The sequence below is a fragment of the Sus scrofa genome, chromosome X (assembly GCF_000003025.6).
Source record: "Sus scrofa isolate TJ Tabasco breed Duroc chromosome X, Sscrofa11.1, whole genome shotgun sequence".
Taxonomy (NCBI): domain Eukaryota; kingdom Metazoa; phylum Chordata; class Mammalia; order Artiodactyla; family Suidae; genus Sus; species Sus scrofa.
In genome coordinates this window covers 112072190-112098531 of record NC_010461.5, presented here as the reverse complement: position 1 = coordinate 112098531, position 26342 = coordinate 112072190, and the positions used below count along the sequence as shown (strand labels likewise).

At 42.9% G+C, this 26342-nt stretch overlaps 1 long non-coding RNA gene across 7 annotated transcripts in view; it reads right to left on the bottom strand.

The window, feature by feature from the left end:
• The window catches only part of LOC102165590, a 90201-nt gene that overhangs the window by 2200 nt on the left and 61659 nt on the right, over window positions 1-26342 (bottom strand). For all 7 annotated transcript variants that reach the window (XR_002340642.1, XR_002340646.1, XR_002340645.1 and 4 more), the window contains one exon: window positions 21090-21237. This is a non-coding gene — a long non-coding RNA (uncharacterized LOC102165590). The remainder of the gene's footprint in view (window positions 1-21089; window positions 21238-26342) is intronic.

Genomic DNA, 26342 nt, shown 5'->3' with positions numbered 1-26342 from the left:
TTCTCAACTTTTTTTTTTTTTTTTGTCTTTTCAGGGTCGCACCTGCGGCATATGGAAGTTTCCCAGCTAAGGGTCAAATGGGAGCATGACGGGGACGCTGACATTTCTTTTCTAAGGGCCATTGAACCATACAAGTTGAAAGGACCTGGAGAAATTAATTTTTTCTTCTATAGCTCAACTGCTCATACTACAACTTGAGGGTACAAAAAGGAGATGGGGGAAAAAAAGGAGAAAATGATCACTTTGGTGTCTTTATCTACTTTTGCTCAGGACAGAAAAAGGACTAAATCAATACTAGAGTGACCTAGTTTCATTCTACACATGATAACCTTTTTTCATTAGGTCATAACAAAAAGACAATTCAACCACAAGATCTTGAATGAGACACTCCAAGACAAAAAAAAAAAAAAAAAAAAAAAAAAAAAAAAAGCCTGGTTTTTCCCTCTGTCTTTTCCCTAGTCGCAATTCTATAATAAAAAGAATTCACAGCCTGATCCGAGGAGTGGCATCCAGTACGCATTTCCTCCTGAGCTTTCCCAAAGTAGTCATGCACACTTGAAAAAGAAGGAGTTCCCTTGTGGCTTAGTGGGTTTAGGATCTAGTGTTGTCACTGCAGTGGCTCTGGTTACTGCAGCAACATGGGTTCCATCCCTAGCCCTGGAACTTCCTCATATCATGGGTGCGGCCAAAAAAGTAAAAGGAGTTCCCATTGTGACTCAAGGGGTTAAGAACCCAACATAATCTCTGTGAGAATGCAGGTTTGATCCCTGGCCTTGCTCAGTGGGTTAGGGATCCGGCATTGCCATGAGCTGTGGTGTAGGTCACAGACACGTCTCGGATCCCGCGTTGCTGTGGCTCTGGCGTAGGCCAGCGGCTACAGCTCCAATTAGACCCCTAGCCTGGGAACCTCCATATGCTGCAGGTGTGGCCCTAAAAAGGCAGAAAAAGAGAAAAAAAGAAGAGAAAAGAAACTAGCTAAAAAAAAAAAAAAAAAAAGAAAAAGAAAGAAAGAAACTAGCTAAATAAAACATTTTAAAAGTCTACCGCATACTATTTAATGTAAACAAACATTTAAAGATTTCCACAGACACTGTAGGGGTTAAATTCCAATATACATTGAGAATCTGCAGCTCTGAATAAGACATGCAGAAAAGATTTTCCTAAAGTTAGAATTAAAGCCACTGCAGGAGTTCCCATCGTGGTGCAGTGGTTAACGAATCCGACTAGGAACCATGAGGTTGCGGGTTCGATATCTGGCCTCGCTCAGTGGGTTAAGGATCCGGCGTTGCCGTGAGCTGTGGTGTATAGGTCACAGATGCAGCTCGGATCCCACGTTGCTGTGGCTGTGGTGTAGACCGGCGGCTACAGCTCCGATTCGACCCCTAGCCTGGGAATTTCCATATGCTGTGGGTGTGGCCCTAGAAAAGGAAAAAAAGACATCAACAACAACAAAAAAAACCCAAAGCCATCGCACAGAGGAATAAAGAGAAAGCTTTTTTGGAGGAAAGGGGCTTGGGGACTTTGACTCTTCCGCCACATCTGAGTCAGTGTCCAGTAGCACTTTCTCTGGGCCTGGCACTTGCCACATAATGCAAAGGATAGAAAAGGGGCTCTTGCGAGGAATGACCTCGGTTGGTGGCTACAGGACACATCACTATTTATACAGAAGGACCCTCAACCCCTTCCTCCTTCGCATTCACATCTGGTCAGTGACCAAGACCTGCAAATTTCAACTTGGAATTTTTTTTTTGAAGTGCAAATGTTTTATTTACGTAGGTATTTAAATGCTTCTTTTCCTCCACTACATACTTACTATGATACAGAATTCAACTGCTCTGCCCCCTCCGTTGCTAACTTGTTGAATTTTTTTCTTTTGGTGTTTGCGTATGTAGGAAAATTTTTTTTTGTCTTTTGTCTTTTTAGGGCCACACCCGCGGCATATGGAGGTTCCCAGGCCAAGGGTCCAATCGGAGCTGCAGCCTCTGGCCTACACCACAGCCATAGCAACACAGGATTTGAGTTACATCTGCGACCTACACCACAGCTCACGGCAATGCCGGATCCTTAACCCACTGAGCAAGGACAGGGATCGAACCTGAATCCTCATGGATGCTAGTCAGATTCGTTTCCACTGAGCCAGAACGGGAACTCCAGGGGATTTTTATCTCTTTAAATAAAGTTTTGTTCAATGCTAAAGTCCCAGCCCCTACGGCAGTGCATGATATACAGGAGATGTTCAAAATATACTTCTTGAGTGAATGGATGAATGAATGAAGGGCAGGAATTTGGAGACAGCGTCATAGAGAAGGTGCTACGAAGCTGGATTCAGAGGCATTTGAGGATGGGAGACAGCTGTTCCAGACAGAGGGGAAAGTACCCATAAAGGCCTGGAACAATTAAAACCCTGGCAGCTTTAAGGAACGGTGAGAACCATGGCAGAGGGGTTAGAACACTAAGGATGAGTGATTGAAAATCAAGGGAACAGTAAAGAGAGCACATAGAAGACAAGACCGCAAAAGGAGGTGGCAGCCAGATAACAAATGCTAAGAACTTTGGGTTTGATCCCGTAGGCAAATGGGAGCCTAAGCAAGCGAGGGAGGAGGAACAAATGTGTTCATAAAAAGGATGACGACGAAGATGACGATAATGATAATAGCTATTACTTACTAAATGCTTATGATATGCCTGGCTCTGGGTTACGCGTTTCACATGTGCGGTCCCTCGGAGGTAGATGCTATTATTTTCTACAAGGAAAGGGAGGCTCCTAGAGGTAAAGAGACTTGCCTGACAACACACAGCCAGTAAGCGGTGGGGGCTCAAAGCCAATTCTGCCTTGATTGTTCTAGGGTGTTGATATCAATACAGGCTGAGATGACCAGAAATACTTCAAAGAACTAGCAACAGCTGGACAGGAAAAGCTTGGAGGTGGGGATAAGAAATCAGCCCAGGTATGAGAAGCCAGAGAACACAAAATGTACAAAACAAGAATACACCAGAGAATGCAGCTTTTGCTTATCTCTGGGGAAAAAGAATACTCGCCTTCCTTTGAAATTGTTTAGTATGATGCTCAAAGCTAAATAGGACATGATGGAAGGACAGTATGAGAAAAAGAATATATATATATATATGCATGACTAGGTCCCCATGCTGTACCCCAGAAATTGACACAACACTGTAAATCAACTCTACGTTAATAAAAAAATAAAAATATAAAAAATAAATAAAACTTGGAGTCAGTAAGAAGTACAAGACATTAAAGATAAAAAAATAATAATAATAATACTGGTTACCACAGGGCTGAGTTAGACAAGGTCTATAACCACTTGCACCGGGAAAAATAATAAGACCCCGAGGTTTTCAATATCCTTGAGAATAGAAAATACATTGTTCTGTTCATTCTTACAGCACCGGGCACTTTGGACCATAAATATAAACTGAAATCAAAATGAGCTGGAACTGAAGAGGTCATGGAATTATCCCAGAGATTACACTGGCCTTGATTCTTTCCATCCTAGAATCATAGAAGCATATGGAAAAACTGGAAAGAGGTACCTTTTTTTTTTTTTGTCTTTTGTCTTTTTAGGGCCACACCCTCGGCATATGGAGGTTCCCATGCTAGGGGTCGAATCGGAGCTGTAGCCGCCGGCCTACACGTCAGCTCATAGCAACACCAGATCCTTCAGCCACTGAGCAAGGCCAGGGATCGAACCTGCGTCCTCATGGATGCTAGTCAGATTCGCTAACCACTGAGCCATGACAGGAACTCCCAGAAAGTATTTCTTTTTTTAAGGAGAACGTAGGAAGTTGTATTTAAAAGAATGAACTTTGGAGTCAGATCATCCCGGGTTTGAATGAATCACACAACTCCAACATTTACTAGCTGAGTGACCTTGAACAAGTCACTTAATTTCTCTGGGCCTCAGTATTCTCAACCATGTAATGGGAGTGATATGACCTACACTCCGTAATAATTAGACAATTAGGCGAAAACTAATGTGAAATAAATGTATGTAAATAGTTGGCACATAGTCATCTCAGTCAAAAACAAATGCTATCATATCTTACGTCTGTGTATTTCCTATAGCACATAGCCCAGGAAAGAATTAGCATTAATACATCTTTATCTGTTTTTGTTTGGTTTTGTTTTTGTTTTTTTGTCTTTTCTAGGGCCTCACCCTAGCATATGGAGGTTCCCAGGCTAGGGGTCGAATCAGAGCTGTAGTCACCAGCTTATACCACAGCCACAGCGATGCGGGATCTGAGCCACATCTTCGACCTATACCACAGCTCACGGCAACGCTGGATCCTTAACCCACTGAGTGAGGCCAGGGATTCAACCCTCGTCCTCATGGGTGCTAGTTGGGTTCGCTAACCGCTGAGCCACGACGGGAACCCCCAGTACAGGACATTTCATCTTGCACTCTATGAGAACATGGGTTCTTCATTTTAATTTAGTGATAAAATATTACACAGCAGACACTCTTGAAATATACTGAACTTCATTTGCTTCTTTTAATGAATTAAAATATAGTCAAAGCACAGACACTTAAAGAGAAAGCCAACAGAAAAGCACTCTGCACTTGGCTGACACTTCTTCGGGGTCTTCAAAGCTCTTTGTATCACACTGGCCTCAATCACTGCACAGTGATTGGTGGTTCAGAGTCTCAGATTCTAAATGTGTTGTCTTTTTTTTTTTTTTTTTGTCTTTTTGCTATTTCTTTGGGCCGCTCCTGCGGCACATGGAGGTTCCCAGGCTAGGGGTCGAATTAGAGCTGTAGCTGCTGGCCTACACCACAGCCACAGCAACGCAGGATCCGAGCCGTGTCTGCAACCTACACCACAGCTCACGGCAATGCCGGATCGTTAACCCACTGAGCAAGGGCAGGGACCAAACCCGCAACCTCATGGTTCCTAGTCGGATTCGTTAACCACTGCGCCACGACAGGAACTCCTAAATGTGTTGTCTTGAGATGATCAAAATTCTATTTTGAAAATAGCATTAGCTAACAGTCTGCTGTGAACCGAGTACTTCCCTCATGGCGTAGCCTAGAAGAAGATGAAGGTTTCTGAGAGGAAGCAGGGAGTGGCCATGTCCCCGTCTGTAAAATGGGGGCAGCGAGACTTAACCTGCAATGTTGCCATGGGACTTGTAAGTAATATGCATAGGTCTTTAGCAAAGCTTTGGCACATGGTACTTCATAAATTATAACTATTATGATGATAGTGAAAAATGAGAGCCAACTGTTCATCAACTATCTGTGTGAGGAAAAAAAAAAAAAAAGGAAAATAGCATTAACTTCCAAGTAAAAATGAGGTTCAAAAACAGTTCGCTCTCGACCAGGTTTCTTAACAGCAGCGCTATTAACATTTTGGACCAGCTCACTCTCTGTTGTTCAGGACTGGTCTGCACATTGCAGGATGTTGAGCGGTGTCCCTGGCCTCTGCCCACTAGATGTCATTCGCATCCTCCCAGTCATGACAATCAAAAACATCTCCAGAAACACAACACTGTAAATCAACGGCACTTCAATTTCTTAAAAATGAAAAAAATTAATTTAAATTCAAAATAATTTTTTGGCTGCACTTGAGGCATGTGGAAGTTGTGGGATCAGGGACCAAACCTGCGCTACAGCTGTGACCCGAGCTGCTGCAGTGACAACACCAGATCCTTAACCCACTGCACCACAAGAGAACTCTAAGCATTAGTTCTTCATTGGTTATTGTGATCTTAACGACTATGACATCAAACTAGAGATACTTATTTCAGTTAATTTTCTTAAGACTTCAACCCATTTGTGGATATTGTAAACAAAGCTTGATGTAAATTAAAAAACCACTATCCTCAAATCAAGATCAAGTATCCAGGAGTTCCCTTGTGGCACAGCAGGTTAAGGATCTGGCATCACTGCAGCAGCTTGGGTCACTTTGATCCCTGGTCCAGGAACTTCCACATGCTGAAGGCGCAGCCAAAAAAAAAGATCAAGTATGGAGTTCCCGTCGTGGCGCAGTGGTTAACGAATCCGACTGGGAACCATGAGGCTGCGGGTTCGGTCCCTGCCCTTGCTCAGTGGGTTAAGGATCCGGCGTTGCCGTGAGCTGTGGTGTAGGTTGCAGACGCAGCTTGGATCCCCCGTTGCTGTGGCTGTGGCGTAGGCCGGCAGCTACAGCTCCGATTGGACCCCTAGCCTGAGAACCTCCATATGCTACGGGAGCAGCCCAAGAAATGGCAAAAAGATTAAAAAAAAAAAAAATCAAGTATCCATAATAGCGCCAACCATGAGCATCCATTAGAGATCTGAGTAAAGGATCAAATTAGAAGAGCTCAGAGCCTACTTGGTCATGCACACACTGCCTTTCTTTCATAGCTGGTTCCTTAACAGCTGGTTAAACTAGCTATACTAAAACTAGTTAGGAATTGGGGCAAGTTATCCAACTTTAACTGAAATTGATCTTTGCCTCTCAGTACAAAGTCCCCCTCCTAGTATGACATTAATGACATTATTGGTATATTGTGACTTATCCTTTCTCTCCCTGTTCCTTGAGTCCTATTTCAAAATGTTACTTACACATCTGTTAGCGTTCTACCAACTGAAAATTGGGTAGACGAACACCAGCCACAATGCACATCACTTCCTTGGGCTCAAAAAATGAGAAGAAAACAAATGAGGTGCCATTTTAGACATACTGTGTTAACAACAACAAAAAAAAATCGCTTTGTCAGCGGGGGTGCTGTTGTTTCTTTAAAAATAACACTCAATGTCAACCAAGGCTGTAGGGACACTGATACACTCGGATGATGGCAGAAAAGCACAGTCATGAAAATATTTATGCTCTTCGACCATGTCATCTTACGTCACAGATTATCCTAAGGAAATAATCCATAATAGGGAGGGAAAGTTTAACAATGAAGAAACAAATATAATCTGCTCAATCGATTAAACAGCCATAAAAAATGGGAAATATAAAGGATACACAGCAACATACTCCATACTGGAGGGTGACAGCTATGAAGCCCTAAACTTCCACTCTGATGCACGGGATGAATTCAAGTACCAAAGAGGAATGCGGTGACCACAGGAAGAGCTCGGGATGAATGCACAATTAGTCTCAATAAGCATGAAACTCCTCAGCATTTTTTACGGGAGTGGATGTTGCTAATTTTAAAATGGTCATTTAAAAAAAAGTCACCCTCAGAAACATTTGTCTACAGCAAGAAAGAGTCATCAGCAATTAATAACTGTACTTGGGTGTATATCTATATTCTCAAGACTAATTAATTAAGGATGTCTTCCTCAAAAGCGAAACACCATGAACAGACGCAATAAGCCTGGCTTCCTGCTGTGAGCCTCAAAATATAATTATGAAATGTAAAGAGATGCCATTTAAGAGTCTTCTGCAGAGAGGGCTTCTTAAAGAACAGTTTCGGAAAATAGATGTCAAAAGCACACTTCATGATTTTACTAATTCTTTCCCAATACGAACAATAACCAGGTTTTACTTTGAAGATTTCTCATACCCATGATTTCATTTTAAAATAGATATGGAGCCCTCTTTTCCTCTCTCTCTCCCCCCTCACATGGAAAATAATTCGCTCTGATTCAAGATGGTGACACAGGATCCTGAACTCACCTCCTCCCATAGACACCCCAAGTCTATAGTAATAGAGGGAATGAACGAACTCCTCTGAAAAGCACCTGGCAAAGCGACCTCTTTACATTGGGCAAGCGAGAGGGAACCACATCGAAGTGAGTAGGAAAGACTGAGACACAGTCTTACTTTCTTTTTTTTTTTCTTCTTCTTCTTTTTGCCAGTTATTTCTTTTTTCACTGGGTGCCATCTTTGCATTTCCCATTTGCCTTGCTCCCATCAGTGGGTGCCACCTTTGGGCTCTCGCATATTCCAGAGTGCCAGTATGGCCCAGAGGGGAGCTTCTACACACATCTGGTGCCCTGAATTTTGCAGCTGCTGCCAGGGAACACCTCTGCCTTGCCTGGCTCAAGTGGGCAACGGGGCTCATCCTCCCAGGTCCCACAGGACTGTAACCAATGGAGAAAGTTCTTAAACAGCTACCGCTGCCAGTACACAGCAAGAGGCAACAGAGCCAGGAGCTCCTATTAGCTTATCACTGTAACTTCAGCCTGAGGGGCAGGCTTCTAATTAAGTACACATCCTGGGGCCGACTATAAACTTTCCCTGATACTTTGGAGGGCAGGAACTCTCCTTCTGCTCTCCCTGTGCTGCACTCGAGATTGCCAGCATCACTTGGAAGGGAACTCTTATGTGAGTCTGGTGCCTCTATTTTGACATTTAGTGCTCTGGCTTTTGCAGCTGCCTCACAGGGATACCCCTAGATGGCCTAGCTCTGGTGGCCAGGGTGGGGCTGGTGTTCCTGCAGCCCCTGGATCTGTAACAATAAGAAAGACAGTTCTTGCCCCCAGGGCACTACAAACAAAGCAGACTGAAATACCTCCCCAGGCGCTTTGTGAAGGAGGCCAACTTGCTAGGCCTCATCCTCAGCCTTAGGGGCAAGGCGCTAGGTGTGGCACACATCCGGAAGCTATGGAGCTGCCTTCAGGGAAAGTAAGCTGAGGAGCACCAGCTTTGTGCTCTCCCTCTAACTTGCTACCTCTCGCCAGTGTCTCCCAGAAAGGAACTTGAACACTCATCTGGAGTCCAGATCACCTGACTCTGCCAGCCAGGGGGTGCTTACACTTGCAGTTCTACAGGATTGTATATATTCGTATTCTTTAAAAACTGCTGCTGGGATTTCCCACCGTGGCCCAGCAGAAACAATCCAACTAGTATCCGTGAGGATGCGGGTTCGGTCCCTGGCTTTGCTCAGTGGATTAAGGATCTGGCACTGCCATGAGCTGTGGTGTAGGTAGCAGAGGAGGCTCAGATCCTGAGTTGCTGTGGTTGTGGTGTAGGCTGGCAGCTATACCTGTGATTATACCACTAACCTGGGAACCTCCATATACCACAGGTGTAGCCCTAAGAAAAAGAAGAAGAAAAACCTGCTGCCTGAGGGTCTGGCTGCCAATCAGTTTGAATCTAGGTGTGACTGAGATCCTCCCCTTTGAGACACTGAAAGGTCTTGGTACACCCTCAACTACTAGGAGCTACTAATAAAATAAAGTGCTTGGATAATCACAAAGGTTTCAGAGACAACCAAGAGCTAGGGCAGGTTTAAACAATAAGGTTTATCTCGGAGTTCCCGTCGTGGCGCAGTGGTTAACGAATCCGACTGGGAACCATGAGGCTGCGGGTTCGGTCCCTGCCCTTGCTCAGTGGGTTAAGGATCTGGCGTTGCCGTGAGCTGTGGTGTAGGTTGCAGACGTGGCTCGGATCCCGTGTTGCTGTGGCTCTGGCGTAGGCCGGTGGCTACAGCTCCGATTCAACCCCTAGCCTGGGAACCTCCATATGCCGCGGGAGCGGCCCAAGAAATAGCAACAACAACAACAACAAAAAAAGACAAAAGACCAAAAAAAAAAAAAAGGTTTATCTCCTACACGAGGCCAACCCTTCAAGATTGGAAGAGGCAGCTATTTCATCTAATGCACAGAATCCACAATTGTCAAGCAAAATAACGAAACGGAGGAATACGTTCCAAATGAAAGAACAAGAGAAAATCTCCAAAAAAAATAACCTTAATGAAAGAGAGTTAATTAATTTCCCTGATAAAGAATTCAAAGTAATGGTCATAAAGATGCTCACAGAACTTGGGACAAGAATGGATGAGCACAGTGAGAACTTCAACAAAGATAGACAAAATATAAGAAAGTATCAAACATAAGTCACAGAGCTGAAAAACACAATAACTGAACCGAAAAATACACTATAGGCGTTAAATAGTAGACTAGATGAAACAGAAGAAAGGATCAGTAAACTCAAAGACAGGGCAGAAGAACTTACCTTATCAGAGCAAAATGGGAAAAGAATGAAAAAACTGAAGATAGCTTGAGGGATTTATGAGACATCATCAAGTGGACCAACATTCATATTATAGGAGTCCCAAAAAGAGAAGAGAGAGAAAAAGGGATGGAAAAATTATTTGAAAAAATAATGGCTGGAAACTTTCCTAACCTGGGAAAAGGAACAAATGTCCAGCTCCAAGAAGCCTAGAAAGTTCCAAATAAAATGAAGCCAAAGAGACCCACACCAAGACACATTATATTTAAAATGTCGAAATAAAAGACAAGAGGAAAAATTTCAAAGCAGTAAAAGAAAAATAACTTATCATACACAAAGGAACTACCTAAGACTATCTGTAGAGCTTTCAGCAGAAACTTTGCAGGCTAGAAGGGGGTGGCACGATATATTCAAAATGATGAAAGAAAAAAAAATTCTATCAAGAATACTCTAGGGAATTACCGTCGTAGCTCAGCAGTAACAAACTTGACTACTATCCATGAGGGCGTGGGTTCGATTCCTGGCCTCACTCAGTGGGTCAGGGATCCAGCACTGCCATGAGCTGTGGTGTGGGTCGCAGCCATGGCCCAGATCTGGCATTGCTTTGGCTGTGGCGTAGGCCAGCAGGTGCAGCTCCAATTCGACTCCTGGCCTGGGAACCTCCATACGCTGAAAGTGCGGCCCTAAAAAGACAAAAAATAATACTCTGACTGGCAAAGTCATTCGTTCAGAATTGAATGAGAGATAAAAAGTCTTGGAAGCTTTCAGCCCTGAGGAGCTAAGTGAAGCCCTGGGACTAGATAAGCTCTAAAAATTAAAGTGTAAAAAGAAAGGACTGAAATGCTGAAGGCTGAGTCCTCGATAAAGGCTAGAGTTAAGTGACAAGAAGAGGAAGCGAAGCAAAAGACGTCACAGCATGGTACAAGAACAATGCCAGTCACACCACGAGAACTTCACAGAACAGGCGCTGCATAACGTTAAGCTAAGAAACCAAGGAGGGCGAAGACGAGGGAAAAGCTACTGGATTTGGCAACAGATGACCAAGAAGCTGCAGAGTCCACATGCAGGGTGGTGTGGAGACAGGAGCAATGCAAGGGGTGGAGCTCACCACTGGGCACATTTTTGTCAGCCACGTGACCACTCAGGATGATAGCTAACTTTTGAAAGTTGTTGTAAGACCCCCAGAAAAAGGCAGCCTGAGTCAAAATATTCCGTAATGAAGAAAACATCAGCCTGAACTCACTGTGCTCAATCCATCCAAGTGCCCATGACACCGATAGAAAAGCCAGTAAGTCACTGGGGCAGAGATGAGCTGTACACACAGCGAAAGCGAAGAAGCACACCAACAACCCTGAGCAAAAGAAACCAGACCCCATAGAAGCCAGACCCAAAAAAGTGCATCCCGTAGGATTCCATTTACATTCCATTCAAAACCAGGTCAAGTGAATCGGGGCTGCTAAAAGTCAGGATAGCAGTTGCTTTGGGGGGAAGGCGAGTGGAAAGAGGGCCAACAGTGGCTTTGGGCGTGTGGATCATGTACTGTCTATTAACGTGGGTGTCAGTTACAGAAGGGTGTTCACTTTGTAACAACTCATCAAGCTGTACACTTACGATGTGTGCACTTTTCCGCATCCATATTTCAGGAAAAAGTTAAAAAAAAAATAACCTCAAAAAAACCAACATGAGGAGCCTGGTTGAACTAGAATGCTGAGATGCTCTCAAGCCTTTGGTTTTCTTTTTTCTTTCTTTTCTTTTTTTTTTTTTTTTTGTCTTTTGATTTTCTAGGGCCAAACTCAAGGCCTGTGGAGGTTCCCAGGCTAGGGGTCGAATCGGAGCTACAGCTGCCGGCCTACACCACAGCCACAGCAACACGGGATCCGAGCCACATCTGCGACCTACACCACAGCTCACGGCAATGCTGAATCCTTAACCCACTGAGCAAGGCCAGGGATCGAGCCTGCATCCTCATGGCTGATAGCTGGGTTGGTTAACCACTGAGCCACAATGGGAACTCCAAGCCTTCCGTTTTAAAGGGAACTTCGGGTGGCTGACAGCTGAGAGGAGGCCTGTGTGGTCTTCTCTTTACTGAGATGTTGAGAGCAGCAATGCATAAAAAGGACAGAAAGGAGCCACCACCAAGATGCCCAGTTTGTCGCATAATCAGTTTGTTACATGTATCTTAAGGCTTTGACTTCTGATAAACTTCCGTGGTTAATTTTTGCACATATGTTGAACCTGAGAGTTAAAATCAGAGAAAACACTTGAAATATTTCAAACTGATGTTCACAAGAAATATGACTTGAGTTAAAACCCGAACTTGAAAGTGAGGCAGGGAGAGGTGAAGCACTGCTTCCCTCACATTGGAAAGGGCATAGAGCTCTCCGACTTCGTTATGTGTCCAAGGGGATCGTTTTATAAACCATTCCATTTTTTCACCTGCTTCAAGCATTAATCGAAATAAAGCTTTCCATGCCATCTGAACCCAAATCACAATCCCAAATGAGTAATCCTGAGAAGTATACATCTTGTGCCTCACATATAATTGCTTATATTGACAATCTAATTTTACTAATTTAAAAGTTATTCAAGTCAGTTAATGTTTCATGCTTGGAAGCTACTCAAAGGTGATTACACATAACCCTACTGTGCTTTTGAACACATCCCTACTGTTTTAAAACATCCACAAGGGACAGTCTTGCAGCTAAATACATAAGGTCCCTCCAGTTCCCCAGATTTTGCAATCTTTTATCCCCAAAGCATAACAATGAACACCATGATTTTGTTCCGTCTTCCTTCCATTAATTGTTAATTGATGCTTATGACATTATGGCTATCTCCAAGTCTCTTTAGAAAACCTGAAACACACAAAGTACTTCTGTGTTTACCTGTGAAAAGGAAGAAAATCAAAACCGTGACCATTGTGCCTGTGATTTGAAGTTTGGTAAAAGAAGTAATAAATTGCATACATAAAAAGGTAAACAGCTGTAAAACTGCTGGTAAAAAAGCCTCTCCACCACCAATGATAATCTTGCAAAACCAAGTAGAAAAAAACCCAACTTTTTAGAAGAAATTCTAACTATCCATGGGTTAGCAATTATGGCAATAACAAGCAACATAAAATTGGCTCCATAGGATGATGGATTAAATAAACTAAAATAAAAGAGGAAGTTTTATGAGAAATTTAATATAACATGTACCGTCTGACTAATGTACATCCTGCTCGGGGTGCCCTAACAATTATAATTCTTTGTTTCCAGGGGGACCACGTGTGCCCTCGGGGATGGTACTTCTAATGGGTGCATCCTTTCTCTCCAGATGCTGTCTCAGCCTTGGAAGGCTTTCAAGTCAGCTTCAATTTCCTGGCCAGAGTTGTGCCGGGCCTGAATTGAAGCCTCGGGCCAGGTAAAGGTTAGTGTTGAGATTTAAGATACATCTTTTTTCCCTTCTGGTTTTATTGAGGTTTTTACTGAGATATAATTGGCACACAGCCCTGCCTAAGTTTAAGGTGCAAAGCATAATCATTTGATTTATATACATCATGAGATGATGATCACAATAACTTTAGTAAGCCTCCGTCATCTCGTCTAAATACAAAACTAAAGAAAGAGAAAAATCTATTTTTCTCCCTTGTGCTGAGAACTCTTAGGATTTACTCTCAACAACTTTCATATATTTACCATATTGTAAGTACATCCCTAGTACTTAGCTTATAACTGGGAGTTCGTACCTTTTGGCCACCTTCATCCAATTATCCGCCCCCTAACCCCTGCCTCCGTAACCACAAAGCTGATCTCTTCTTCTCTGAGTTTGTGTGTTTAAGCTAGACCTCTCTGGTTAATGGGATTTGTTTTAACTGGCTAAATTCAGGACCTCTGGAGGCATGACTGAGGTCCATAATCAGGTTGGCCTCACCCTGCCCCATGGGCTCTTCCTGATAATAATTTTACCAGAAAGGCACTGTGGTCAAGGACCGAGAGTGCAGAAAAGACTTAATTTAACCTAGCGGGTTGAGGCTGCTATCTTTAGAAGGGTCTGCTTGCAAGGTTGGCCCCTGGCTTATATCTGGGAATTTGGCCCTTAATCAGGCCCTGATGGATCAGACTGGTTTGCTAGATGGTGCAAACAATGCGATTTATGGTGAACACTCGCTTTCCTTTTGAGAGTCTGGAATGTCTTAGTTGCTAGGCAGAGGGTGCCTATGAGCAGTGCCCAATGAAAACCTTGGGAGCTGAGTCTCTGATGGGCTTCCCAGGGCAGAAATATTGTACATATATTCTTGCATTTTTTACCGCTGGAGAAAGGAGCAAGTGCTCTGTGTGTCTCCTCCTGGGAGAGAGAAAGCAGAGGATGACTGTACATGGATTTTTTTCCTAGGCTCCACCTGCGCTTTTTTCCCTTGCTGACCCTGTTGTGTATCCTCTTGCTGGAACAAACCCAAGGCAATGGAGTTCCTCTTGTGGCTCATTGGTAACGAATCCGACTAGTATCCATGAGGACTCAGGTTCAATCCCTGGCCTCACTCAGTAGGTTAAGGATCCCATGCTGCCGTGAGCTTATTGTGGTGTAGGTTGCAGAAGCAGCTCAGATCCCACATTGCCGTGGCTGTGCTGTAGGCCGGCCGCTACAGCTCCGACTGGACCCCTAGCCTGGAACCCTCCATATGCCACAAGTGCAGCCCTAGGAAAAAAAAAAAAAACCCAAGTCAAGAATACATCTATATGCTGAGTCCTGTGAGACCTAGTGAGTCACCAAACATGTTGGTGGTCTTGAGAGCCCCCCAAAACATTTTCTGAGAAATAAAAATACACACATTCTATGCCTGTTAATGGATGTTTCGTTACTGATTACTGCAGATTTTTATGACAAAATGTACCATAGAATGAATGAGTAGAACTAAGTATAATATATAGAATTATATATTTCTTACCTTTACTTCTATAGCTCAAGAAGAAAATGCTGGAGTTCCCATCGTGGCTTGGTGGTTAACGAATCTGAGTAGCATCCATGAGGATGCAGGTTCGATCCCTGGCCTTGATCAGTGGGTTAAGGATCTGGCGTTGCCGTGAGCTGTGGTGTGAGTCACAGACGCGGCTCAGATCCCACATTGCCGTGGCTGTGGTGTAGGCCGGCGGCTACAGCTCCGATTAGACTCCCAGCCTGGGAACCTCCATATGCCGGAGGTACAGCCCTAAAAAGACAAAAAATAAATAAATAAATAAATAAGAAGAAGAAGAAGAAAATGCTCTAAGACATCATGTATGTAATAATCATTCTCTAAACTCTCTATTGTCACCTTTAGAGAGTCACGCTGAACCACCCAAATCGGAGGGATTTAGAAATGATTTAAGAAAAGACGTTCATTACCAGCTTCATTATCCAAAATGACATCAGGAAAATAACTGGGGGGTGGCATGCGGTAAAAAGACCTATTTATGTCCATGGTAACCAAAAGGCAGCAAAATGACAGTAAGAAAAAAGGCCTTTAGCATCCATCTCAAACCCATAAAATACACTCCTGGCCTAAGCTGCAAGAAAATTGTAACTGGTAAAAAGAAAACATCATCGAACCAGATCTTTATATGTCTACCGTGTCAAATCAGTTCCCTCTATTTCTCTATATTAACTGAATATTACGCAGCAATTATAGTAACTAGCCAGAGAGAAATCACTTTGTTTAAATTTTTCCATCAAACTAGTATTAACGTGATAGCTCCCTCAAAATCAAAATGTGTCATTAGGAAAACGCAATATAAAACCGATCCCAAGTAGTAGAAACCCTGTAGTTAACATTTATTTCAATCCCTTTCTCAACACAGACTTCTAATTCCAATAACACAAGTTTAGAAAGCTTCAGATGCACTAGTTTCTTAGGTCTGTTCTTCAGCACACAAATGAAAGGGACGTAGCAAAACGGTAGCTTCTGAACAAGTCATTAGGAGAATTAAAAAGACTAAGAAAAGGAGACCAAACATGAAGTACATCTGATGAGATCTGAAAATAAAAACAACAGCTTTAAAATAAGGTTTAACTTGGGAGTTCCCATCGTGGCACAGTGGAAATGAATCCCACTAGTATCCATGAGGATGCAGGTTCGATCCCTGGCCTCGCTCAGTGGGTTAAGGACCCTGCGTTGCCATGAGCTGTAGTGTAGGTTGAAGATGCGGCTCGGATCCCGCATTGCTGTGGCTGTAGGCTGGCGGCTATAGCTTGATGCCACCCCTATCCTGGGAACCTCCATATGCTACAGGTGCAGCCCTAAAAAGCAAAAAAATAAAATAAGCTTTAACTCAGCCATACGCACAAAGATCCATCCAGTTCTATACAATCAACTGTCACACACTTCTCAGACCTTGAATTTTTCATTCCAAAACTTCATCTGTCTATGTGGTCCCATCAAATCCATGTACTATCATATAATATGTATTCCCTTACCTACGCAGCTTCGGAGTTTGGCCATATCCTCTCTCATCAGAATCAGTGTCAAAGCCCAGATAACCCACAGGAACACGTGGGTTCCCTCCTGAGAGTGATAAAACACTGTGAGGGCAGAAAAGCCCTGTGAAATTGAAGTGTAAGGCGCTAAGCCCAAACGCTGGATGCTCTTGTTTATACTGGACATTCTCTTCCCTTAATGTTTTATCTGCCACCCGCCCTCTCTGTTCCTATATTCCTCTGCTCCTATAATTTAGTTTTCACTTGAGACCCCTCAATTTTCTCTATAGACACTTAAAAAATATGCTCTCTCTTTATAAATGGAAGGTTGTAAATGTCATAAAAACCAGCGATTACATCATACAACAGAAAACCACAGAATCAAACGCCATTTTTGCTTTTGGAGGACTGTGGACAGGTAAACGCCCCAAACAGGTCTTTGCAGCACAGCACACATAATTCTATTAAATATACCTTCAAACATGCATCTCTCAAAATTTCTGTGTATGGATTACATTTAGGTCAAACTTTGAAGGAATGAAGTCATTTCTTTCACTATTATAGAGCTGAGCTGAATCAAATTGGGTTAAGAAATACATATTTTTAGAAGTATCCTAAAGAGAAGACGAGACTGGTGAACCAATCAAGACCCCATTTTATTTTTATTTATTTATTTATTTATTTATTTATTTATTTTTATTTCCCCACTGTACAGCAAGTGGATCAAGTTATCCTTACATGTATACATTACATTTTCCCCCCACCCTTTGTAAGACCCCATTTTAAAATCTTATGTCTAACTACCAAACTCCTAGAAGAGAACATAGGCAAAATATTCCCTGACATCAACCATACAAATGTTTTCTTAGGTCAGTCTCCAAAGGCAACAGAAATAAAAGTAAAAATAAACCAATGGGACCTAATCAAACTAACAAGCTTTTTCACAGCAAAGGAAACCATAAAAAAAAATAAATAAAGACAACCTATAGAATGGGAGAAAATAGTTTCAAACAAGGCAACTGACAGGGGCTTAATCTCTAAAATACGCAAACAACTTATACAAATCAACGGCAAAAAAAACAACAATCCGGGAGTTCCCATTGTGGCTCAACGGTAATGAGCCTGACTAGTATCCATGAGGACGTGGGTTCAATCCCTGGCCTCACTTAGTGGGTTAAGGATCCGTGAGCTGTGGTATAGGTCACAGATGCAGCTCGGATCTGGTGTTGCTGTAGCTGTTGCGTAGGCCAGCAGCTGTAGCTCTGATTCGACCCCTAGTCAGGGAACTTCCATATGTCACAGATGTGGCCCTAAAAAGCAAATAAAATAAATTGAGATAAAATAAAATAAAGAAGTTTTCCAAAAAAAAAAAAAAAAACCAGCAATCCAATTGAAAAAATATGCAAAAGACCTGAACAGACATTTCTCCAAAGAAGATATACAGATGGCCAACCAGCACATGAAAAAATGCTCAACATCACTAATTATTAGAGAAATGCAAATCAAAACTACTATGAGGTACCACCTCACTCCTGTCAGCATGGCCATCATTAACAAGTCCACAAATAACAAATGCTGGAGGGGGTGTGGAGAAAAGGGAACCCTCCTGCACTGTTGGTGGGAATGTAAGCTGGTACAACCACTATGGAGAATAGTATGGAGACTTCTGCAGCTCCATACCAAAAAAACAAACAAGCCTATCCAAAAAATGGGCAGAAGATCTAAACAGACAGTTCTCCAAAGAAGACATACAGATGGCCGAGAAACACATGAAAAGATGTTCAGCCTCACTCATGATTAGAGAAATGCAAATCAAAACCACTCTGAGGTACCACCTTACACCAGCCAGAATGGCCATCATCCAAAAGTCTACAAACAACAAGTGCTGGAGAGGGTGTGGGGAAAAAGGAACCCTAGTACACTGTTGGTGGGATTGTAAATTGGTGCAACCACTGTGGAAAGCAGTATGGAGATTCCTCAGAAAACTAAACATAGAACTACCATCTGATCCAGCAATCCCACTCCTGGGCATCTACCCAGAGAAAACCACGACTCACAAAGACACTTGTACTCCAATGTTCATTGCAGCACTATTTACAATAGCCAAGACATGGAAACAACCTAAATGTCCATCGACAGAGGAGTGGATCCAGAAGATGTGGTACATATACACAATGGAATATTACTCAGCCATTAAAAAGAACAAAATACCGGCATTCTTAGCAATATGGATGGACCTAGAAACTATCATGCTGGATGGACCTAGAAACTATCACGCTAAGTGAAGTCAGCCATACAATGAGACACCAACATCCAATGCTTTCACTGACAAATGGAATCTGAAAAAAGGACAGACTGAACTTCTTTGCAGAACAAATGCTGACTCACAGACATTGAAAAACTTATGGTCTTCGGAGGAGACAGTTTGGGGGGTGGGGGGATGTGCTTGGGCTGTGGGATGGAAATCCTGTGAAATCAGATTGTTATGAGCATTATACAACTACAGATGTGATAAATTCATTTGAGTAATAGAAAGAAAGAAAGAAAGAAAAAAAGAAAGAAAGAAAGAAAGAAAGAAAGAAAGAAAGAAAGAAAGAAAGAAAGAAAGAAAGAAAGAATAGTATGGAGATTCCTCAGAAAACTAAATATATATACATATATTTTTTTTTCTTTTGTCTTTTTGCCTTTTCTAGGGCCGCTCCCTCAGCATATGGAGATTCCCAGGCTAGGGGTCGAATCGGAGCTGTAGCCACCGGCCTATGCCAGAGCCACAGCAACTGGGGCTCCGAGCCGCGTCTGCAACCTACACCACAGGTCACGGCAAAGCCAGATCCTCAACCCACTGAGCAAGACCAGGGATCAAACCCGCAACCTCATGGTTCCTAGTCGGATTTGTTAACCACCTGTGCCACGATGGGAACTCCCAGAAAACTAAATATAGAACTGCCATATGATCCAGCAATCCCATTCTTGGGCATATATCCAGACAAAATTTCCCTTAAAAAAGACACATGCACCTGTATGTTCACTGCAGCACTATTCACAATAGCCAAGACATGGAAACAACCTAAATGTCCATCAACGGATGAATGGATTAAGAAGATGTGATATATATGTACAATGGAATACTACTCAGCCATCAAAAAGAGAAAAATAATGCCATTTGCAGCAACATGGATGGAACTAGAGACTCTCATGTTAAGTGAAGTAAATCAGAAAGAGAAAGACAAATACCAGATGATATCACTTATATCTGGAATCTAATATACGGCACAAATGAACCTTCCACAGAAAAGAAACTCATGGACTTGGAGAACAGACTTGTGGCTGCCAAGGGGGAGGGAGTGGGATGGACTGGGGGTTCGGGGTTAATAGATGCAGACTATTGCCTTTGGAATGGATAGGCAATGAGATCCTGCTGTGTAGCACAGGGAACTATATCCAGTCACTTGCGATGGAGCCTGGTGGAGGATGGTGTGAGAAAGAGAATGTCTACATGTGTGTGTGACTGGGTCACTTCGCTGTACAGTAGAAAGCTGACAGAACACTGTAAACAAACTATAATGGAAAAAATAAAAATCATTAAAAAATGAAATAAAATCTCAAGTCTCAAGTCTCACGTGGGTGTGAGGACAAAGGATAGAGGTTGCCAAGAATCATTTCTATGGTTAAAAAGTATATACAAAGTTGTACACAACAAGCATGTGGTTTCTAATTGAAACAAAAATTAATTTGTCTAAAGAATCTTTCAGTTTTCGCTTTAAAATTACTTTCCTATCAAAATCGTATGGAAAGTTTGGTTACTATAATCTATTTCGCAGCATGTTTTTTAGTTGCTGACAAGGTAACAGATTTTATTGTTTATCTTCAAACAGCTTTTACAGAAAGCTGTTTAAAAGGTGAGCAATCAATGTGTGTGACTAAGCCTAACTTCTGAGGACTTAAAAGTTTTGTCTAGAGGATCCCTTTGGGACAAAATTGTTATAAGCACACACATTTGATGACTGCATTCTATTGTATTTTTGGTGCCTTTGCCCCAACTCCCAAAATCCCTCCACAGTAACAGCCTACTTGGCCAGCTCTCGAAACCAAAATGCCATCAAGAATCAGGAAGTAAGAAAAAAGGCACTTGAAGCAACTGAAATAGCTGTCACAAGGCAGGGGCACTAAAGCCAAGGCACTTTAATCAGAGAGCACTGATTCTTACTTCACACGACGCATTTCTTTCTTCCTTTCTTTCCTCCTTCCTTCCTTCCTTTCTTTTTTATGACTGAACCCACAGCATATGGAAGTTCCCAGGCTAGGGGTTGAATCGGAGCTGCAGCTGTGGGTCTACACCACAGCCACAGCAATCAATGCCAGATCCAAGCCGCATCTTCAACCTACACCACAGCTCACGGCAATGCCAAATCCTTTAACCCACTGAGCGAGGCCAGGGATCGAACCCACATCCTCATGGATACTAGTCAGGTTTGTAACCTGCTGAGCCACAACAAGAACTCCCAAGAGGCTATTAATTTTTTTTAAAAAGGAAACCTTTATAGACATTCCATCAAAAAGTGGCTTTAAAATTTGGTGAATTAGGTCTTAGTTTCCCAGGAAATTCCCTGGAGTCAGATTGCCATTTATTTCTTGGATAAAACATGGTAGCAATGAAGTTTTGCCATACCAGAATTTAACCTTAGCACAGAGGAAAACTGGTTTATTAACAATTAATATTCTTGAGATTACGAAGATATAATACTCACCAAACACTGTTCAGAAGGAAAAAGAGTTGAATAAAAATACAGCCAAAAGGGAAAATGCCACTGATTATGATGCCAAAAGTCATTTTCTAGAGAAAATCTGTTGAGGAATCTGACGTGGAATCTGGTTTGTGCGAACTGGATACCTAACCTGCTCGAAAATAAATCAAGAGAAAATCAGAAAGAAATAAACTTGAAGTAAATTTATTCAGATATCATCATAATACAGCATCTTGAATCTGAACACTTCCAAAGGCAGTTACATGGGCAGAGGCTAGACCAGTGCTGTGTGATACAAGTACTATAACGCAAACCACAAATGCAGTGTTAAGCTTTTTAGTAGGTGCATTTTCAAAAGTAAGAAAAAGTGAAATTAATTTACTAATATATTTTACTAGATCTAATGATCTAACATGTCCACATATTATCATTTAAATTTGTAATCGATGGAGTTCCCGTCGTGGCGCAGTGGTTAACAAATTCCACTAGGAACCATGAGGTTGTGGGTTCGGTCCCTGCCCTTGCTCAGCGGGTTAACGATCCGGCGTTGCCGTGAGCTGTGGTGTAGGTTGCAGTCGCGGCTCGGATCCCGCGTTGCTGTGGCTGTGGTGTAGGCCGGTGGCTACAGCTCCGATTCGACCACTAGCCTGGGAACCTCCATATGCCGCAGGAGCGGCCCAAGAAATGGCAAAAAAAAAAAAAAAAGACAAAAATAAATAAATAAATCAATAAATAAATTTGTAATCGACATAGTATTAATCAGCTCTCTTATATTCCTTTTCTTGCTGTTGCTGTTCTAAGTGTCTGAAAACCAGGTGTGTTTTACACGTACAGCACGTACTTGAGAGACGAGCCACAGCCCAAGGCCTCGAGAGCTAAACAATAAAAATGTCATCCCTTCTCTGTTTTTCTTTGGCCACGCCCACTGCCTGTGGCCGATCCGGAAGTTCCTAGGCCAGGGATCAATCCCTCACCACTGCAATGACAACGCCGGAACCTTAACCCGCTGACCCACTATGGAACTCCTGTTCATCCTTTCTTTCTTTTTTTTTTTTCTTTCTGTCTTTTTTTTGTCTTTTTGCCATTTCTTGGGCCACTCCCGCGGCACATGGAGGTTCCCAGGCTAGGGGTCTAATCGGAGCTGTAGCCGCCAGCCTACACCAGAGCCACAGCAAAGCGGGATCCGAGCCACGTCTGCAACCTACACCACAGCTCACGGCAACGCCAGATCCTTAACCCACTGAGCAAGGCCAGGGATCGAACCCGCACCCTCATGGTTCCTAGTCGGATTCGTTAACCACTGCGCCATGATGGGAGCTCCTGTTCATCCTTTCTTATAAATTTCAAGGGAGAGACTGAACAAAATTTACCAGTAACGATTCCAATATGAAATAATATATGATGTCAAAAAGTGCTCTCTTAAAATTTAATAATTTGTCTCATATAACTAGACAATCATTTGTCTCTGAAAATCTGTCAATAGTTTTCAGAAATTATTCTTTTTTCTGTTCCCTGGGGAACTCCAGCTCCTGTTTTGTCTTGTTTAATTTCTCCCCTGCAAACTCCTGCTATATCTTTACACAACCCTTTTGCAGGGTGGCCTCATTTAGTCTCTTCGGTATACTGCTCCTTTTCCCTATACATGGAATATGCTAACTTCAAATCTATAAACTGAATGGCCCCATTTCTTGGATGGTATCTTGGCTTTCTTCCTTGGACTATATACTCCTGTTGCTTATCTGACTTCCAGGCTGGGGGTGGAATCGGAGCCACAGCTTCCGGCCTATGCCACAGGCACAGCAACACAGGATCCGAACCACATCTGCAACCTACGCTGCAGCTCACGGCAACACCAGATCCTTAACCCACTGAGCAAGGCCAGGGATCAAACCCACATCCTCATGGATACCAGTCGGGTTCTTAACCCACTGAGCCACGATGGAAACTCCCTAAAGAAATTGTTTAAAGGCACAAATACACATGAATGGGGGTATACAGGAGAGAAGACAGCAAATTTTGGAAACCAGAGAGCAGACAAATAGTAACTGAGTTAGTAGAAATGGGAACCTGTATGCGAAGTCGTCAGTAAGGAAAGCTGAGAGGCAAATCGGTTTTTGCCACAGAGCTCCAAAAGGCCCAGGAATTTGTAGTGCCAGGTGGGTCTTAAGTAGGGGTGAAGCAGAGGCGAAAACCAGGTCTGGTTGAAAGTCAGCCTAAGATACTGATAGAGCGGCAGATTCCCCCCCTAACTCCGCAGAGCCGAAGAACCCTCCTTCTGGACCCTAACAGAAGACGGGGGGCAGTCCCTTAGAGAAGACACCTGAAACTCAGAAGAAAACTTTACCAAAGAAAAATCTATGATCCTCAGGGAAATTAGAGGAGACACTGGAACCAGGAGACAAGAAGAGGCAATTGCAAAGGATTTTGAGAAAAGAGTCCTTTGTAATTAAAAATATGGAAGTTCCCGTCGTGGCGCAGCAGAAACGAATCCGACTAGAAGCCATGAGGTTGTGGGTTCGATCCCTGGCCTCGCTCAGTGGGTTAAGGGTCCAGCGTGGCCGTGAGCTGTGGTGTAGGTCATGGACATGGCTGGGATCTCGTGTGCTGTGGCTCTGGCACAGGCCAGTGGCTACAGCTCCAATTAGACTCCTAGCCTGGGAACCTCCATATGTCGCAGGTGTGGCCCTAAAAGGACAAAAAGATAGACAAAAAAAAAAAATACATGACAAGAGGGGAGTTTCTGTTGTGGCTCAGTGGGTTAAGAACCCAGCATAGTGTCTGAGGATGTGACTTCAATCCCCAGCCTCACTCAATGGATAAAGGATCCAGTGTTGCTGTGGCTGTAGAGGAGGCCGGAAGCTACAGCTCTGATGACCCCTAGCCTGGGAACTTCCATATGCCACAGGTGCGGCTCCCCAAAAAAAGCAAAACTAAATAAATAAATAAGAAATGAACAGGTGAACAAAAAGGAAAATTAGATGATCAGCCAAGCCAGGTACATGAAAAACAGAAGTTATGTGAACAGACAAGTGTTCTTTCTGAATGTCTTTTAGGGACATCCGGTAATTTGCTGAGGACTGAACAGCTAGTGGATAAGAGGTAGAGCAGGGATTCTTACTCAGATGGATGTGATTGTCTCCTAAGAGCAAGCTTTCTCCATTCCACTGCGCCATAATACAGCCTCTACAGCAGGAACCAGTCCAACCAACCGCATCCACCTTCTCCTCCCCTGAACACTGTGTCAAAAATCAGAGACTGGGAATATGCTACCAGCCACTTCAGGACGCACCAGGTTACGTTTTGAGGTCTACTATTTAGAGAAGTTCTGCTTTTGTTCTTCAGTTGTAAATTCTTTCAAGGTCCATTCCCATTCTAGAATTTTAGTGGGTTTTTTTTGTCTTTTGTCTTTTTAGGGCCACACCCGCGGCATATGGAGGTTTCCAGGCTAGGAGTCTAACCGGAGCTGTAGCCGCCGGCCTTCGCCACAGCCACAGCAACGCCAGATCCAAGCCGCATCTGCGACCCACACAACTCATGGCAACGCCGGATCCTTAACCCACTGGGTGAGGCCAGGGATCGAACCCACAACCTCATGGTTCCTAGTCGGATTCGTTCCCGCTGTGCCACGACGGGAACTCCACATTCTAGAATTTTAAAGTTGCTTTCATGTTTGCCATCTATGCTCTTTTTCCTTTTTATTCTTTTCTTTTTTTCTTTTCTTCTTTTTAGGGCCACACCCGTGGCATATGGAAGTTCCCAGGCTAGGGGTTGAATAGGAGCTGCAGCTGCCGGCCTACGCCACAGCCACAGCAACGCCAGATCCAAGCTGCGTCTGCGACCGACACCACAGTTCACGGCTACACTGGATCCTTAACCCACAGAGCGAGGCCAGGGATCGAACTTTCGTCCTTATGGATTTGTTTCTGTGAGCCATTTGTTCTTTTCATTTTACTCCTTCCACTTCACCCTTTCCCCTGTGTTTATGGCCTCTTCTGTCTGTTAACACCTTTTCCAGCAGGCATATCTATTCTGCTCTTCAAAGGCTCATAATTTGCTCCTGTTGGAAATATAGCTTTGAGTGTTTTCAAACAACATATGCAAAACAACAAAACCTCCACCTTACGTCTCATCAGCTTCTGGCATCTCAATAAGGGAGTCTAGTTTCCCATGATTTAACCATACCTCTTAAAATGTTTTTTAATAACTTTCTGCTCTAATGAATTTGTTTAGCCACAATATTCCTCTGCCACATTTCCTAGCTTTTGAGAGGATCATTTCAGCTGTTATCACTCCATGGCCAGAAACATTACTTCTCACTTGGCAAATCATAACCTCCCCTCTTATACATAAACTCAATTAACCCGTCTCAACAATTTCCCTTTTGAAAGTACACTCTAGAATGTTAATATGTATTTAACGATTCTGTAACTGTCCTTCAATTTCATGTTTTTATATTCCAAATATTTCTTCCTTTGTCAATCTCTAATTATTTCTAGGCCTTTTCATGGAATCTTAAACAGCAAAACTAAAAGAAAACTTAAGAGGTCACCTGGGTTCATCTTCTACTCAAAACATTTATTCACACATTCATCAAACATGTATTGAGTACCTATGCGTTAGGTCCTGGTGTTCCAAGATAAATAAAACAAAAATCCCTGCTCCAAAAGAGCTGCTAGTGGGGGACGGAGATAAACAAATAAATTACACACAGGAAATACTATGGCAGATGACAGACCCAGAACATGGGACCACAGAAAAAAAACGTGACCAAATATGCTCTGTAGCCTACAAAACAATGTCACACTCCATTAGTTCAGTTACTTCTCTAAACAACTTGCTTACACAAGCATTCCAGGCAAGGAAATGGACAATCAGAAAGGTTAGAGGACTTATCCACAGTCATTTAGCTAATATGGTCTGCTGGAATTCATACTTTCTTCTTCCAATTATAAAGGCTGGGTACACACCCATCGACCTGTGCTGACTCTTCCCTTTCCCACCTACCACTTTTGGGGTTCCATGCAGGAAAAGGACATCATTTAATAATTTTACTTTCTTCGGTTTCTCTTAGGGAGCATATATGTTCATTAGCTTAACCACTTCTCCACTTAGATTCAAATCCATTTTTACATTGTCCACTTACATACCATGAGGCACTGAAATTCTCTCTGCACTTAGCACACTCCGAGACACAAGAATCCCAGGACCTACCTACGAGAGCCTCTAAACCACTTGAGAGAAATATGTTCTGTGTAT